The sequence below is a fragment of the Triticum aestivum genome, chromosome 3D (assembly GCF_018294505.1).
Source record: "Triticum aestivum cultivar Chinese Spring chromosome 3D, IWGSC CS RefSeq v2.1, whole genome shotgun sequence".
NCBI lineage: Eukaryota > Viridiplantae > Streptophyta > Magnoliopsida > Poales > Poaceae > Triticum > Triticum aestivum.
In genome coordinates this window covers 68,867,379-68,872,471 of record NC_057802.1, presented here as the reverse complement: position 1 = coordinate 68,872,471, position 5,093 = coordinate 68,867,379, and positions in this window count along the sequence as shown.

Below are 5,093 nucleotides of genomic sequence, written 5' to 3'. Positions count from 1 at the left end.
TACCTCGGCTCCAAGTCGACCGACGTTTGCTACAAGCCGGTCGTAATGAAAGCCGGCCCAAATCAGCCGGGTCCTCCAAGATAGCACCTCGGCTGCAGAAGAGAAACTCAGAAACAAAGTACTACTCTAAGATTCGACCCAACTGCTACGTAATTGGCCCGAATCTCGGGTGCTACACCAAGTGGGTGCGCTAGCGCGCCCCCACTATAAAAGAGCATGCAAGAAAAGTACCTGCCGCGGCACGGAGCTCCTCCTCCTTGGTGGCGAGCCTTTCCTTGAGACGCCGGTGCGTCTCGACACTACAAAAAAAAGACACATCCGTGACATTTTGGGCCAAACGAATTTTTTTTCTGTCATACATATGACGATAATTGTGAGAAAACCCGCTATCATCATAGATGTGGTGGGCTCCTACTTCTATGACAAAAAATCATGATAGAAAATTGGCTTTTCGTCCTGGGCGGGCCAGAGACGCAGCTGCATGACATTCTTTGGGCCGTCCATGATGGAAAAAACCGTGGTAGAAGCAAGGGCGAGGAAAATTTCGGGGAGTTCCCGGTTACGGTGGGAGGTCGGGGGCCGAGCGATGCACGTTTCTCTCGTACACGTACGCGCGTGTGTGCGAGGCGTTGGCTCTAACTGAACTCGAGCGAGGCGTTGGGCTCTAACTGAACCCGAGCGATTGCACTGTAGGCTACGCGTTACTGAACCCGAGCGATCGATCGATGGCTGTTAACTGAACCCGATCGAGCGATTCCTTCACTACTGCTGCTAACTAAAGCCGATCGATGCTGCCTCTGGATGAACAGTGAGCGTTGCTGGGGGGGGGGGTTTGGATGAACAGTTCCCGGTGGGGTTGGATGAATAGGACCCCGTGGTGTTGCCTCTGGATGAACAAGACCCCGATCGATCGAGCCGGTTGGGGCTGGATGAACAGGACCACCCCGTGGAGGGCAGAATGAACAGTAGACGGTGGAGGGCTGGATGAACAGTAGCCCGTGGAGGGGTGGTTGAACAGGAGCCTGTGGAGAGGGCTGGTTGAACAGTAGCCGGTGGAGTAGCGCGTGGTGGAGGCTGGATGAACAGGAGCTCGTGGATGAACAGTCGCAGGTGGTGGCTGGAGGAGGTCGACGGTGGATGAACAGTAGCTCATGGAGGCTGGAGGAGGTCGACGGTGGAGATGAACAGTATCCCGTGGAGTCCCGTTTTGCAGTACGCCACACCCCTCCCGATGAACAGGACCCCCGTTTCGACCGTAGCGCTCCAACACAAGTCCGTTTCCTCCGTTTTGCGGTACACCACACCCCTCCCGATCAACAGGACCCCCGTTTCGACTGTAGGAGGTCCGTTTCCTCCGTTTTGCGGTACGCCAGACCCCTCCCGATGAACAGGATCCCGTTTCAAACATGGCCGGTCGAACACAAGGCTGTTTCCTCTGTTCTGCGGTATGCCAGGCCTCGTTTCCATCGGCTTTTCCGTCCAAGCCCTCCCGATGAACACGACGATGCATTCCGTTCCGACCCAGCCATGTACACGAGCCCTGGCCGTACGTACGCGCGAGTAGGCATTCGAGACCCCGCCTGTATGTACACATACGTGGACGTATTTTCTTTCTTGCACCCTGGCCGTTGTACGTACGTGTACATGCTACATGCGCGCCTCTACTACGACACGTACGCGCCTCTACTACGACACGTGCGTGCCTCTACATCCACCAGTATATATGTACGTACACGTTCGCGACCAGAATGACAACGCTACGTACGCTTCGACCAGGTGGGTCCCGACTGTCAGGCACTTCCTTGCCTGCAAAGATGTAGCTGGTGGGTCCCAGAAGTCAGGGGGCGAATCGTTTTTTTGCCCAGACACACTTGCTTGCGTGCGAAGATGTAGCTGGTGGGTCCCAGCAGTCAGGGGGGAACATTTTTTTCGCGAAATACAGTGGCCCGTCCGGTGGGTCCCAGCTGTCAGGTGGAGGAATAATTATTTTCCGCGTAATAAGGAGGCACTTACTTGCTGCGATGGAAGTCATTCCTTGACCACGTTGACCACGCCGCGCCGAGAGCACCAGGGCGGTGGACGACGGCGAGGCCTAGGAAGGGGACGACGGGGAGCCGGGGAAGACGCGGCAGTGGAAGCCCGCGCGGAGAGGAGTACGAGGGTTCACTGGTTCGGCAGCGGTGTGAGGCTGCCGTCGCCGCAGGGCCTGGCCAGCGGTGGGAATAGTAGGGGGCGATGAGGCCTCCGCGGCAGCACAGCCGGCCACGAGAGGCAGGAGCATGCGGCACGACCGGCGCTGCTTTGGGCGGCTGGAGCAAGAAGACCAGAGGTTGAAGAAGCACTACAGCTGTTGGATGGACATCGTACGGTCACTGGAGCTAGAATCGTGCATATTGACTAAGTTGACAAAGCCCTCCGTCCCCGTCCACTTAGTAGGCCCACAAGTCAGCCTGCCACTATACTGGGTCCCAGCTAACAGGGGGAGTATTCATTTTTTTGTGCGTAATAAGGAGGCACTTCCTTGCGTGCGAAGATATAGCTGGTGGGTCCGAGCTGTCAGCGGCGGTAATGTTTTTTTCGTGAAATACAGAGGCCCTTTCGGTGGGTCCCTGATGTCAGGTGGAGGAATCATTATTTTGCGCGTAATAAGGAGGCATTTCTTTGCGTGTGGCTGTGGACCCAGCTGTCGGCCTCTCCACGTACAGTCCACTTCAGATGCATGTCGGTCGTTGACCATGTTGACCAGGCCGCGCCGAGAGCACCAGGGCGGTGGACGATGGCGAGACCTAGGAAGGGAAGGACACGGAGGCAGGGAAGACTCGGCAGTTGTTTCCCACGCGGAGGGGAGTACGACTGTACGAGGGTTTACTGGTTCATCTGCCGTCGCCGGAGAATAACAGCAGGTGTGGGTGAGTAGAGGGATGGCTAGGCCAGCGATGGGAGTACGGTGGGGCGGTTAGGCCTGCGCGGCAGCAGAGCTGGCCGCGGGGAGGAGGGAGCAGGTAGTCCCGCCGGCGCTTGTTTGAGCGGCTGGAGCAGGAAGAGCAGAGATTGAAGAAGCACGACGGCCGTTGGATGGACATCCAACAGTCAGTGCTTGTGTGTCAACGTTTTTTTTAGGAAAGCCTCAAATCTATGGAAAATAGCATACAACCCATCTGCAATTATTTCTAATAATTTACATCCCATTTGCTAATTATTAAGGTTTTTTTGGAGCCCATATTCTTTTTGTTAGCATTACAGGCCATATTGCGGCCACGGTTAAAAAATTATACGAAATTTTGCATATTTCGGTGCGGTCCGAACTGTTTTTAATCCCGAAATTTCGACTCACATTCAAACTGATTTTAAAAATAAATGTATATCAATATAAAATCCAACAAATTCTCCATGCATAAAAATTAATGTAATTTAAAATCTCGAAATGGAAAAAAAAGATATTTGAAACTAATTGCCGGTTTGATGTGTTTTAAAAATGTACAGCCCATTTCTCATTACTGATGGGCCATTTTTTTGGCCAGCCGAATGAAAGCTCTCCTCGTCTTGAAGATTTGCAGCCCAACAGGCCTGACAAAGCGACTTACTTGGCAAATCACAAAAAACTGGGCTGTGGATATGGACCCAGCTGTCAGCCTCTCCACGTACAGTACTCTTCCGATGGAATGTCGTTGACCACGTTGACCACGCCGCGCCGAGAGCACCAAGGCGGTGGACGACGGCGAGGCCTAGGAAGGGGACGACGCGGAGCCGGGGAAGACGCGGCAGTGGATGCCCACATGGAGAGGAGTACGAGGGTTCACTGGTTCGGCCGCGGTGTGAGGCTGCCGTCGCCGCAGGGCCTGACTAGCGGTGGGAGTAGTAGGGGGCGATGAGGCCTCAACGGCAGCACAGCCGGCCACTGGAGCCAGGAGCAGGCGGTCTCCCCGGCGCTGGTTTGGGTGGCTGGTACAAGAAGAGCAATGACTGAAGAAGCAGCAGGACCATTCGATTCAAATCCAACGGTTACTGCTGCTAGAATTGTTTGTTGACTAAGTTGACAAGCCCTGCTTACGTGTAACTTAGTAGGCCCACAGGTCAGCCTCCCAACCAGTGCGCCCCTGATGTCAGTGGGAGGAATCATTTTTTTTCACGTAATAAGGAGGCAGTTGATTGCGTGCGGCCAGGCCAGCGGAGGGAGTAGGGTGGGCCGGGGAAGCCTGCGCGGCATCACAGCGAGCCACAAGAGGAGGGAGCAGGCAGTCCCGCCGGCGCTAGTTTAGGCGGCTGGAGCAGGAAGATCAGAGATTGAAGAAGCACGTTGGCCGTTGGATGGACATCCAGCAGTCACTGCTGCTAGAATCGTGTGTTCACTGACAAAGCCTTGCGTAAACAAGTCAGCCTCGAAATCTGTGGCGTGTACAACCCATTTGCTATTATTTTTATAATTTTTACTCATTTTCTAATTCATATGGAATTTATTGCAGCCTGTTTTCCATTTTTAGAATTGCTGGCCATTTTCTGGTCAGTACCAGGGTAAAAAAATTAACTAAATATGTGGGAAATTTTGAAAATTCGCAATTTTTTGCTGGGGAACGGAATATTCTTAATCCAAAAATTAATATCCATACTAAAAAAAATTTAAAAATAAATTAGTACTATGTCATGTTAAATCCAATGAAATACGTATAAGATATCAGTGAAGAACAAAAACAAAAAAAAACTTATATCCCATTTGCTATAATTTTTTTGCAATTTTCAACCCCTTTTGATATTACTTTTAACAGACATTGACCATACTCTTAAGCCAGGCCGGAATGCATCTCTCCTCGTCTTGAAAGATTTGCAGCCCAGTAATTCGGAGAAAACAAATAGGCCTAGCTTGGGTATTCTTCAAAAAGAAATACTGGGCTACCTATTTTCCCAAAGAACTGGTGCATGAGCATTTAGCTTTATTTATTTACTTATTTATGTTTAGGGGACCATGAGCATGTACCTGGGCCGGATTCATGTGAGAGCCTCCCTTCCAATTAATTATGGGCTTCTCTATTGGGCCTTCATCAGTGGGCTGCATGTTATCAACAAGTGGAAAATGTGTTCCGTACGAAAAATAGTAT